This window comes from Bombina bombina, chromosome 1 (assembly GCF_027579735.1).
Source record: "Bombina bombina isolate aBomBom1 chromosome 1, aBomBom1.pri, whole genome shotgun sequence".
Taxonomy (NCBI): Eukaryota; Metazoa; Chordata; class Amphibia; order Anura; family Bombinatoridae; genus Bombina; species Bombina bombina.
In genome coordinates this window covers 559,707,660-559,721,389 of record NC_069499.1, presented here as the reverse complement: position 1 = coordinate 559,721,389, position 13,730 = coordinate 559,707,660, and the positions used below count along the sequence as shown (strand labels likewise).

Below are 13,730 nucleotides of genomic sequence, written 5' to 3'. Positions count from 1 at the left end.
TATCCCTTTAAGTGATGGAGGAAAGGGTGTGGGTTATCATATGGAAAGTTGGTCTCTGCACTGTACTGCAGTGTAGTCTTCCAACCTTGAAAAAAAAATACAGGAAAACCTGTTCTGTTAAAAATGAGTTTTATTTACATAAAAAAAACAATCATCCAAGAATAAGAAATTATCTAATTTGCTTCATTCTCTTGATATCCTTTGTTGAAAAGTATATCTCAATAGGCTTGGTGGCTGCGTGTAGATACCTTGTGTGAAGCAAATTAAATAATAGAAGTAAATTGAAAAGTTGTTTAAAATTGTATTCTCTATCTAACTCATAAAAGAAAAATGTTGTTTTTCATGTCCCTTTAATTATGATTTTAGTGTTCCTTTAACACTCACCCCACTCCCCTTTTAGTATAAATTTCTGCTCACCCAGCTTCCTTTTGCCCAGCATCCTTACCTAAAGCTCATGTACCAGTTTCCTAACTCCCTTTCACTCAGCTCATCTTAAATTTTTACAACGTGCCTAATTTTAAATATTCTAATATTTTGCTCCTCAAAAATCTTTTGGCAATGTTATTTTATCACTGAAAACATTCTTGTTCATCATATTTTGCTAATACTATTAATGTCTATGACTCACCCATTGTTCTATTCATTATGCTATATTAGTGATCATTTACCCTATTTGTGTGTGTGTGTGTGGGGAGGGGGGGCTTCACTTGGTTGCTGCAGGTGGCTAAAGCTCTTGTTTATACATATTTCTAAAATGTATAACTCAGTCACTTCCAGGCTTCTTTAAACTCTGGATCCTTCTGGGTAATGTCCTTCTGTGCCCTACCTCTGCTGTCCTCTATAATTAATGTCCAACCAGTTTGTTTATCTCCTGGCTTTGCCAGTCACTAAATTATGCATGAGCTATTCTCCAGCAATTTCATGAAACCGTGCGGGGAGTGGAGACCTGGGAAGAAGCTCACTTCTATCAATCTCCACTTAGCAGACCCTGTTGTGCTAATCAGCATTTCGTATATGTTTACAATCATCCAGCTGATAGTCATATAGTTTGGTAGCTTTATAGAATAGTTTTTCATCATAGTTTGTATAGGCAGGAAGAGCGAGCGTTCACAAGCTCAGTTAGGACATATCACTGTCTATTAGCAGATTCCAAATATGATCTGATATCTTTGAGTAGGTAGGAAAAATACAGTGGGATCCATGGCCTTACCACCGGCAGTAAAATTCTGGGTTTTTTTGTTTGTTTTTTGAGCCATTTGACTTTATCATGAAAATATTTAATGTATAGTGAAGTTAATTTGTACAATTAAATTCCTGTTCCGTATCCATTTTTATATTGATGTGGAATTTCACAGAAAACTGTTACAAGCGTAATCATGCATTTATAAATAACAATGTTTTACAGCTCTTTAACTGTAGTATTAAAGCAATAATAAAGTCAAAATTAAACTTTCAAGATTCAGACAGAACATGCAATTTTAAACAACATTCCATTTCACTTTTATTATATAATTTGCTTAGTTCTTTTGGTATCCTTTGTTAAAAAACATACCTAGGTGGGATCAGGAGCAGCAATGCACTACTGGGAGTTCCCAGTAGGAAATTATTGCTCCTTTAACAAAGGATAACAAAGTGCATTTGATAATAAATTCAATTGGAAAGTTGTTTACAATTGTATGCTGTTTCTGAAACTTAACAGAAAAAATGTAGGTTTTATGTCCCTTTAATACATTTTAGAAAAATATTAAAATAGCCACAGGTGATAACCGTTATCTACCAGTCTTTCCCTTTTTCTGATTGTCAGTGAAACCTCTTATCATGTAAAGAATTGATTCAGGTTATATTGACACAGTTTTATATGTTTTAGCAAATGTTATTTTAACACCCTGTAAATTCATCTTGCTTTAAGGAACATTGAACTCCAATATTTAACTTACTGTAAATGAACATTTTAAAAATATGAAATAAAAAATAAGAGTTTTTCTGTTTGAGTAAATTATTATTATTATTTTTAGCTAAAGTATTAACTTCCTTAGACTCAATAATGAGCTGAATAATTAATCAATAGAACTAAAAAAAAATCTGACCAGTAACTAAAATATGTATATAATGTATGTACATACTGAAGACATTTACTTTGTTTTCCCTTCCCCAAGTTCATTTCAGAGGGATTTAAACTTAGTCACATTAAGAGAGTTTACAGTTTTATTCAATATTCTTATACTATTATTATCTAATCACCATGTTTTTTTTGTTCTTTTTTAAAGGCGAGGATTTATTAAACATTTTGGCTAAGAGGGACCTTCCTTTTTTAGAGAGACCACATTTAGATACAGCCCTCTCACAAGTACAATTCTACTAAAACCCAATAAGCATTAGCAGGATGTACCTATCAGCCAATGAGCATTAGCATGATGTACATATCATCCAATGAGCATTAGTCGGTTGTACCTATCAGCCAATGAGCATTAGCAGGATGTACCTATCAGCCAATGAGCATTAGCAGGGTGTACCTATCAGCCAATGAGCATTAGCAGGATGTACCTATCAGCTAATGAGCATTAGTAGGAGGAAGTACACAACTGAGACAGCTCTATTAGTTTCAGTGTAATAGTAGTCTCTGTTGGCCCTTCAGTCATGATTTATTATGCACTCTTTGTGTTTTATGGGGTCAGTGGGAATTTCATTTTTCTGGGCTAGCTTCAGTACCACAGTTTTGCAGAGGAGTTTCTTGTTTTTTCATGCATAGGTTAATTTAGTTTTTTTCAGGTTAGTCTGTTTGCTTCTTGCCCCCTTCATTTGATTAGAATATCATGTAGACAGTTCTTCCATTGACCTGTGTACCTTTGCTTTCATATGGGTAGTATTGGTACTTACCCACAAATACTGAATATGATAGCACAAGATTGAGAAAATAATACTGTATATACACAGTAACTAATACAATACTTGTTAATACTTGTTTTGTTGTATATGAATTGACAGCAAAAGAAAAGGAATGAAATATACTGTATAGCAAGAAGAAAATACACTCTGTAAAAAGCTTATAAGAGATTTTTTTGTATCTGGTTTCCCAAGGGCCTGTTATTGCTGAGATAGTCTGTTTCTGGACCATTTGGATTAATTAAAAAAATAATAATGAGCATTTCAGAGCACTGCTAACTTTTAAAGCCAAATCAATACAAATGGAAATACTCAGCTCTGTTCTCTGAAATAGATGTCAATATATGACCATTATAGATGTGAAAACCTTCTCAAACTGATCCAGCTCAGGCCCTAAAGTAATTCAGCATCCCATTGAGACTACAATGACCCATTTGTAAAAATTCAGTTTGGTCTTGTTACATCAGTCAGGTTTTCACAAAGATTCAGAAAGTTTCCACAACCTAATATTTTTAAATTGCTGTTTCCATCACGCCCTTATTATGAACATGGTTATTTAATATGATTGACATATTGCTAAGTGAACAGTGGTGCTTACCTTCTCTTTTCCCTGTGTCCATTGTTTTTTTTTATCAGGGACTGCAAGGGATTTTAGCAAATTGATTACTGACACCTGATTTTAAAACATGAAGTGGTTGTAAAACTGATTTAGTCTGGACTAGCTTTTCAAATTGATGGGTAACCTATCTTTAGAAGCCTTTCTTTTATGTTTTAACAGTTTGTAACTTCTGCATGGACAAGCTTTGTAAAGCTTTGTGTACAAATTAGATTTTTTTTATTGCTGTGTTGCCAATTGGCCTGTTTGTCTATATCTGCTTTTCTATACACAGATGTGAGTTGGGTATTTTTGCTTTTCTTTTTTTTTAAGTTAAAGGCTGTTAATGGCAAATAATTTTAGAGTGGAAAAATTGTTATTTTCTTTCCTAAAATATGGAGAGTCCATAACGTCATCAATTACTAGTGGGAATATCACTCCTGGCCAGCAGGAGGAAGCAAACAGCACCACAGCAAGGTTGTTAAATATCACTCCCCTACCTATAATCCCCAGTCATTCTCTTTGCCTCTGTCAATGGATGTTCCTTACTCCGTGGAAGTGTTTCCTGTTCCAGACCGTGCAACAGAGATTATTTCACATGAATGGGAGAAGCCAGGGATACCTTTCTCCCATCTTTAAAAAGATGTTTCCTGTCGCTGACTCCATTAAAAATTCATGGCGCACGTTGCCTTTAGTAGAAGGGGTTCTTTCTACTCTGGTTTAAAGAACTTTGATCCCTATAGAGTATAGCTGCTCCTTTTAGGAATCCATGGTCTAAAGCTGGTGGCTTATTTAAAGGGACAGTCTACACCAGAACTTTTATTGTTTTAAAAGATAGATAATCCCTTTATTACCAATTCCCCAGTTTTGCATAACAAACACAGTTATATTAATATACTTTTAACCTCTGTGATTATCTTGTATCTAAGCCTCTGCAAACTGCCCCTTTATTTCAGTTCTTTTGACAGACTTGCAGTTTAGCCAATCAGTGCCAGCTCCCAGATAACTTCACGTGCACGAGCACAGTGTTATCTATATGAACTAACACCCTCTAGTGGTGAAAAACTGTTAAAATGCATTCTGAAAAGAGGTGGCCTTCAAGGTCTAAGAAATTAGCATATGAACCTCCTCGGTTAAGTTTTCAACTAAGAATACCAAGAGAACAAAGCAAAATTGGTGATAAAAGTAAATTGGAAAATTGTTTAAAATTACATGCCCTATCTGAATCATGAAAGTTTATTTTGGCCTAGACTGTCCCTTTAAGGAAAGTTCTTTAAGGTCTTCAATATGTTTATATAGGTGGCGGCGGGGTCCGGGAGCGGCGGGATAGGGGTTAATAACTTTATTTAGGTGGCAGCTGGGTCTGGGAGCAGCGGGATAGGGGTTAATAGCTTTATTTAGGTGGCGGCGGGGTCCAGGAGCGGCGGGATAGGGGTTAAACATTTTAGTATAGTGGCGGCGTTTAGTGACAGGGTATAAATAAAGTTGGTTAAAATCCGAATAGACGCGACATTGATGACTGCTAGTTAACAATAGTCGGATGCTCATCGCCCCATACTTGGTGCGCGTCTTTTGGCCAGCTTTTTTTTTATAAATATAGAGAGTGTATTCAGGCCCGCGGCCGCGATGTTAGGCGAGTGTATTGGTGCCGGCGAATGCAGCATAGTTGAGGCTTTGATAAATATCCCCCTAAGTCTTCTTGGAAATCCAGTCAGTCTTGGAGCAAGGGGAAGCAACTTAAGAATTCCGCAGCTGAGTCTAAGTCAGCATGGATGGTCTGTCCCCAGTCTAGGATTGGATCAAGTGGGGGGCAAACATCTCTGTTTTACCTAGCATAGATACGAGATGTCCCAGATCCTTGGGCTGTGGACATAGTATCTCAGGATTACTAAATAGAATTCTAAACTTTTTCTCCCAGGGGCAGGTTTGACCTCTCAAGATTATCTGCAGTCCAGATAAAAAGAAAGACATTCTTGAAATGTGTTCAGGATCTTTCCTCCCTGGGAGTGATAGTTCCAGTTCCAGTAAAGGAACAGGGCCTAGGAATCTATTCAAATCTGTTTGTGGTTCCCAAAAGAGAGGGAACTTTTCAACCTATTCTAGACCTGAAGTGTCTCAACAAGTTTCTCAGAGTACCGTCCTTCAAAATGGAAACCATTCGTTCCATTCTTCCTTTGGTCCAAGAGGGTCAGTTCATGACGACCATAGACCTGAAGGACACATACCTTCATGTTCTCATCTTCAGGGATCATCACAAATTCCTGAGATTCGCCTTTCTAGATAAACACTTTCAGTTTGTGGCTCCTCCGTTTGGCTTTGCCACAGTTACCACCTTAATAAACTTAATACATTGTATAACTCGTACTACCGCTTTGTGCTACAATGTAACTACAGGACCCACCATTGTGACATGCTAAAAGAACTAAACTGGCTGTTGCTGGAATCCAGACGCACTTTCAATCTTTCCTGCCTTGTGTTTTAGAGCTTTTCTGGGAAGCTCCCACCCTACCTGAACAGATTGCTCTCCCCGGCTATTCCCACCACCTATAATCTCCGATCCAGTACCAGTACATTATTTAGCTTGGCTCAATACAAAAAGAAAGCAGCTTGATCCTGCTTTTCCTACAGAGCACCACAATTATGGAACAACCTCCCGCACACTTTTAAACCTTCCCCAAGCCTAATATCCTTTAAGAGATCCCTCTCTACATATCTCAAAACAGAATGCACCTGTCATGGTTGATTATATATTTCCTACCTGTTCTATGTTAAATTTTGCATATATTGTGTATTATTATTGTTTTTGTATTTTATTGTACCCTATTGTATCAATTCAATGTTTTGTGGACCCAGGACATACTTGAAAACGAGAGAAATATCAATGTATCCTTCCTGGTAAATATTTTATAAATAAATAAATAATCAATAAATGGAGAGGAGAACATTCGGATCTAGATTAGTCGACAAGAGACTCTCGTGTTGATTTCTCAGGAACATTTGCCTCAGGGCACATGCTTCCGGAGACTTTCCTGGGTGATCGTGATCACGGTCGATAGCCTGCTAGGCTGGGGAGCAGTCTGGGTCTTGTTAAAGGCGCAGGGACTATGGACTCAGGAGGAGTCTGCTCTCCCCATAAACATCTTGGCGTTGAGAGCAATTTTCATACTCTCATGGCTTGGCCTCAATTGTCCTTAGCCTGATTTATCAGGTTCCAGTCAGACAACTTCTCCTCAGTGGCTTACTTCAGCTACTGGGAGAAACTCGGAGTTCTTTAGCCATGAAGGAGGTGGTTTGGATTATTCAGTGGGCAGAAGCTCGCAATTGTTGTCTATCTGACATCCACATTCCAGGGGTGGACATCTGGGAAGCGGTTTTTCTGAGCAGACAGACATTTCATCCTGGGGAGTGGGCTCTTTATCCGGAGATGTATTCCAGGTTAACGCTCAATTGAGGGGAGTTGGATCTGATCTCAGGATCTGGTATGCAGACAGTGAAAAAAGCTGGCTGTTCCATACATCAGATACTAGATGGGGTAATAAATTATACATTGGTCAAGCACTGTTCTTTTTTATATTTCTAGTTGTTCTAGTTATTTATATCGACAGTACAGTCAAAAACAAACTTTCATGGTCTAGATTTTATTATGATTATATTATTCAATTATTTGAATATTGAATTAAACAGTAAACTCACTTAAAGTGACTAAGTTAAAATCATGCTGAAATAAACATTGGTGAGGGGAAGGCCATTGTCTCAAAATGTTCTTATACACTAATGCACTACATGACTCTATATGTGTCATTATCCAATAATTGCTGTGTCGCCGCGGCGCCCGGATCTCTCTCTCTCCTTTTTCACTGCGTCACGTTGCCTAGTAACGTGACGCGGCCTTCCTGTGTCACGCGCCCTAAGTCGTCACGGCCCTTTAAATCTCCGTCGGGACTTCTCTCTGGTGCCTGTTTGTCGGATATCGCTTCCTGCTTCCTGGCTTGTATACTGACCGTGAGTGCCTAATCTGTAAACCTGCTTAAAAAGAATTGACCATTGCTTTGCCTGACCACTCTGTTGCCTAATCCTTAAACCTGCTTAAAGTGACATTGACCATTGCTTTGCCTGACCACTCTGTTGCCGAATCCTTAAACCTGCTTAAAGGAACATTGACCATTGCTTTGCCTGACCACTCTTTTGCCGAATCCTTAAACCTGCTTAAAGGGTCATTGAACATTGCTTTGCCTGACCACTCTGTTGCCGAATCCTTAAACCTGCTTAAAGGGACATTGACCATTGCTTTGCCTGACCACTCTGTTGCCGAATCCTTAAACCTGCTTAAAGTGACATTGACCATTGCTTTGCCTGACCACTCTATTGCCGAATCCTTAAACCTGCTTAAATGGTCATTGAACATTGCTTTGCCTGACCACTCTAACGGATCATCCTCTTTCTGCCTAAAACTGATACAGACCTCTGCTTTGACTGACCTCTCTAACGGACCATCCTCTGCCTGCTTAAAACTGATACAGACCTCTGCTTTGCCTGACCACTCTAACGGATCATCCTCTGCCTGCTTTAAAGTGATACTGACCTTTGCTTTGCCTGACCACTCTAACGGATCATCCTCTGCCTGCTTTAAAGTGATACTGACCTTAGCTTTGCCTGACCACTCTAACGGAATATCCTCTGCCTGCTTTTAAATTTCTGTACATTGTTCTCCTACTTCTCATCAAGTACCTGCTTCGTGGCCCTGCATCATCTGTGAGTACACAGTTTTCTTTTCCTGCATACTAACTGTTTTTTTCTTTCCTGAGTGGGCCACGTCCTGGTTTTCTCTCAGTGTGCTAGCATGTGTGTCAATTATCACTCTAGCAATTGGGCCTAATTCTGGACTGACTCTATACGGCTGACAATATGTACATACATTATATACATATTTATATATTTATACAGACTTAGTGAAAATGTCATGTCTGCGTACCTTGGAGGTTCCTCTGAAGAAGGACCTTCTAACTCGGGGTCCATTCCTTCATCCAAATCTCATTTCTCTGAAGCTAACTGCTTGGAGATTGAATGCTTAGTTTTGAGTCGGTCATTGAGACCATGATCCAGGCTCACAAGCCTGTTACTCGAAAAATTGCCATAAAGTATGACGTAAATACCTTTATTGGTGTGAATCAAAGGACTACTCTTTCTGCATTATCTTTTTTGTTGCACAAGCGTCTGGCGGATGTGCCAGATGTTCAAACTTTTTGTCAGGCCCTGGTCATAATCAGGCCTGTGTTCAAATCTGTTGCTCCTCCTTGGAGCCTTAACCTTGTTCTTAAAGTTTTGCAGCAGGCTCCGTTTGAGCCATTGCATTCCATAGATATTAAGTTGTTATCTTGGAAGGTTTTGTTTCTTATTGCTATTGCTATTCTTATTTCTTCTGCTCGGAGAGTTTCGGAACTCTCGGCTTTGCAGTGTGATTCGCCTTACCTTATCTTTCATGCTGATAAGGCGGTTCTTTGTACTAAGTTTGGTTTTCTTCCTAAGGTGGTCTCGGATAGAAATATTATTCAGGAAAATGTTGTTCCTTCTCTATATCCTAATCCTTCTCATAAGGTACACCTGTTGCTCAACTTGGATGTGGTGCGTGTTCTAAAATTCTTCTTTCTGGCGACTAACGATTTTCTGCACCTGTATGTTTGTTTCTCAGGAAAGCGTAAGGGTCAGAAAGCTACTGCTACTTCTCTTTCTTTATGGTTGAGAAGTATTATTTGTTTTGAGTATGAGACTGCTGATCAGCAGCCTCCTGAGAGTATTACAGCTTATTCCGCAAGAGCTGTTTTCCTCTTTTTGGGCTTTCTAAATGAAGCTTCTGTGGAACAGATTTGCTAGGCTGCAACTTGGTCCTCTCTGCATATTTTTTTTCAGATTTTTCAAATTTGATATTTTTCCCTCGGCTGAGGCTTCTTTTGGGAGACAGGGTTTTTCATGCTGTGGTGCCTTCTGTTTAGGTCTGCCTGTCTTGATGACGTCGTGGACTCTCCATATCTTAGGAAAGAAAACAGAATTTATGCTTACCTGATACATTTCTTTCTTTCCAGATATGGAGAGTCCATGATCCCACCCTTTATTAAGACAGTTATTTTTGACTAAACCTCAGGCACCTCTACACCTTTGTGTTATTCATTTTTTCCATTTTCCTTCGGTCGAATGACTGGGGATTATGGGTAGGGGAGTGATATTTAACAGCTTTGCTGGGGTGCTCTTTGCCTCCTCCTGCTGGCCACGAGTGATATTCCCACTAGTAATTGATGACGTTGCGGACTCTCCATATCCGGAAAGAAAAATGTATCAGGTAAGCATAAATTCTGTTATTCATTAATCAAATGGGAAGAGAGCTCATAAGTATTACCTGCAAGTATTTTTAAGTATTTTAACGTCAAAATAATTTAAAAATGTATTACATTTTCTCTTCACTCTTAGTTAAGGAAAGTCAACAAAGCACTTGAATCTATGATAGCAGCAAAATGATATTCTTTGCATTTAGTGTTGCTAATTATATTTAATACATAGTACAGCATCACCCTCGTACTCATAGACCACAAACCATTACTATTATTAATTATTTCTGGTTTGGTAGTGAATGAAAATTATTTTAAAAAAATAATTTTTACTCTTCATCATCATAAAAACTACAACATGAAGGGAAAAAAAACTACAACATGAAGAAAAAAACACCCTTCAATGGTAAGCAGAAACTGACCCCATTGACATGTGAGACACGTATACAAAATAACCATAATCACTGCCTATTAAAAGCTGGCTGTTCCATACATCAGATACTATATGGGGGTAATACATTATACATTGGTCAAGCACTGTTCTTTTTTATATTTCTAGTTGTCAGTTATTTATATCAACAGTACAGTCAAAAACAAACTTTCATGGTCTAGATTATATTATGATTATATTATTCAATTCTTTGAAAATTGAATTAAACAGTAAACTCACTTAAAGTGACTAAGTTAAAATCATGCTGAAATAAACATTGGTGAGGGGGAGGCCATTGTCTCAAATGTTCTTTTACACTAATGCACTACATGACTCTATGTACATACATTATATACATATTTCTCTTGTAAGGTGTATCCAGTCCACGGATCATCCATTACTTGTGGGATATTCTCATTCCCAACAGGAAGTTGCAAGAGGACACCCACAGCAGAGCTGTAATATAGCTCCTCCTCTAACTGTCATACCCAGTCATTCTCTTGCAACTCTCAACAAGCTAGGACGTTGTAGGAGAGAGTGGTTAAATATAGCTAGTTTATTTTCTTCAATCAAAAGTTTGTTATTTTTAAATAGTACCGGAGTTGTGCTATTTTATCTCAGGCAGTAAATAGAAGAAGAATCTGCCTGAGGTTTCTATGATCTTAGCAGGTTGTAACTAAGATCTATTGCTGTTCTCACATATGTCTGAGGGGATTACACAGATGAGGTAAAACTTCAGCGAGAGAATGGAGTGCAGTTTATTCTGCTATCAGGTATGTGCAGTTATAATTTTTTCTAGAGATGGAAAACACTAGAAAATGCTGCTGATACCGGATTAATGTAAGTTAAGCCTGAATACAGTGATTTAATAACGACTGGTATCATGCTTACTCCCAGGGGTAATACACTTTTGATATTGCAATATAAAACGTTTGCTGGCATGTTTAATCGTTTGTATATATGCTTTGGTGATAAAACTTTATTGGGGCCTAGTTTTTTCCACATGGCTGGCTTAAATTTAAACTAGTTTCCTGAGGCTTTCCACTGTTGTAGTATAAAAGTTACAGTTGGTGCAGTTAAAATTACAAACTGTGACATCCAGCTTCCCTCAAAGGCCCTCTGAATGCTATAGGACATCTCTAAAGGGCCCAAAGGCTTTCCAAAGTCGTTTATTGGGGAAGGTAGGGCCACAGCTTGCTGTGGCAGTTGGTTGTGACTGTTAAAAAAACGTCTATTTCGTTTTTTTGATCCGTTTTTTGAACTAAGGGGTTAATCATCCATTTGCAAGTGGGTGCAATGCTCTGTTAGCCTATTATACACACTGTAAAAATTTTGTTTGATTTACTGCATTTTTTCACTGTTTTTCAAATTCTGACAAAATTTGTTTCTCTTAAAGGCACAATACCGTTTTTTATATTTGCTTGTTAACTTGATTTAAAGTGTTTTCCAAGCTTGCTAGTCTCATTGCTAGTCTGTATAAACATGTCTGACATAGAAGAAACTCCTTGTTTATTATGTTTAAAAGCCATGGTGGAACCCCCTCTTAGAATGTGTACCAAATGTACTGATTTCATTTTAGGCAATAAAGATCATTTTCTGTCTTTAAAATTTTTTATCACCAGAGGAATCTGACAAGGGGGAAGTTATGCCGACTAACTTTCCCCACGTGTCAGACCCTTTGACTCCCGCTTAAGGGACTCACGCTCAAATGGCGCCAAGTACATCTAGGGCGCCCATAGCGTTTACTTTACAAGACATGGCGGCAGTCATGGATAATACACTGTCAGCGGTATTAGCCAGACTACCTGAACTTAAAGGTAAGCGAGATAGCTCTGGGGTGAGACAAAATGCAGAGCATACTGACGCTTTAAGAACCATGTCTGATACTGCCTCACAATATGCAGAAGCTGAGGAAAGAGAGCTTCAGTCAGTGGGTGATGTTAATGACTCAGGAAAGATACCTGATTCTAATATTTCTACATTTAAATTTAAGCTTGAACACCTCCGTGTGTTGCTTAGGGAGGTTTTAGCTGCTCTAAATGACTGTGATACCATTTCAGTGCCAGAGAAATTGTGTAGACTGGATAAATACTTTGCAGTGCCGGTGTGTACTGATGTTTTTCCAAATACCTATAAGGTTTACAGAAATTATTAATAAGGAATGGGATAGACCAGGTGTGCTGTTCTCTTCCCCTCCTATTTTTTGAAAAATGTTTCCAATAGATGCCACCACACGGAACTTATGGCAGACAGTCCCTAAGGTGGAGGGAGCAGTTTCTACTCTAGTAAAGCGTACTACTATCCCTGTCAAGGACAGTTGTGCTTTTTTTTTTAGATCCAATGGATAAAAAATTAGAGGTTACCTTAAGAAAATATTTATTCAACAAGGTTTTATCCTACAGCCCCTTGCATGCATTGCCCATGTCACTGCTGCTGCGGCATACTGGTTTGAGTCTCTGGAAGAGGCTTTACAGGTAGCGACTCCTTTGGATGACATACTTGGCAAACTTAGAGCACTTAAGCTAGCCAATTCTTTTATTCTGATGCCATTGTTCATTTGACTAAACTAACGGCTAAGAATTCTGGTTTTGCTATACAGGCGCGCAGAGCGCTATGGCTTAGATCATGGTCAGCTGACGTGACTTCAAAATCTAAGCTACTTAACATTCCCTTCAAGGGGCAGACCCTATTCGGGTCTGGTTTGAAGGAGATTATTGCTGATATCACTGGAGGAAAAGGTCATGCCCTTCCTCAGGACAGGTCCAAATCTAGGGCCAAACAGTCTAATTTTCGTGCCTTTCGAAAATTCAAGGCAGGTGCGGCATCAACTTCCTCTAATGCTAAACAAGAGGGAACTTTTGCTCAATCCAAGACGGTCTGGAGACCAATCCAGACCTGGAAAAAAAGTAAGCAGGCCAAAAAGCCTGCTGCTGCCTCTAAGACAGCATGAAGGAACAGCCCCCTATCCGGTAACGGATCTAGTAGGGGGCAGACTTTCACTCTTCGCCCAGGCGTGGGCAAGAGATGTTCAGGATCCCTGGGCATTGGAAATTATTTCCCAGGGATATCTCCTGGACTTCAAAGCTTCCCCCCCAAAAGGGAGATTTCACCTTTCACAATTATCTGCAAACCAGATAAAGAGAGAGTCATTCTTACACTGTGTACGAGACCTCCTAGTTATGGGAGTGATCCATCCAGTTCCAAAGGAGGAACAGGGACAGGGTTTTTCAAATCTGTCTGTGGTTACCAAAAAAGAGGGAACCTTCAGACCAATTTTGGATCTAAAGATCTTAAACAAATTCCTCAAAGTTCCATCATTCAAGATGGAAACTATTCGTACCATCCTACCAATGATCCAGGAGGGTCAATATATGACTACAGTGGATCTAAAGGATGCTTATCTTCACATTCCGATACACAAAGATCATCATCGGTTTCTCAGGTTTGCCTTTCTAGACAGGCATTACCAGTTTGTAGCTCTTCCCTTTGGATTAGCTACAGC

The 13,730-nt window shown here is 38.8% G+C and overlaps 1 protein-coding gene across 1 annotated transcript in view; it reads left to right on the top strand.

The window, feature by feature from the left end:
- The window catches only part of VPS8 (VPS8 subunit of CORVET complex), a 478,663-nt gene that overhangs the window by 363,110 nt on the left and 101,823 nt on the right, over positions 1-13,730 (top strand).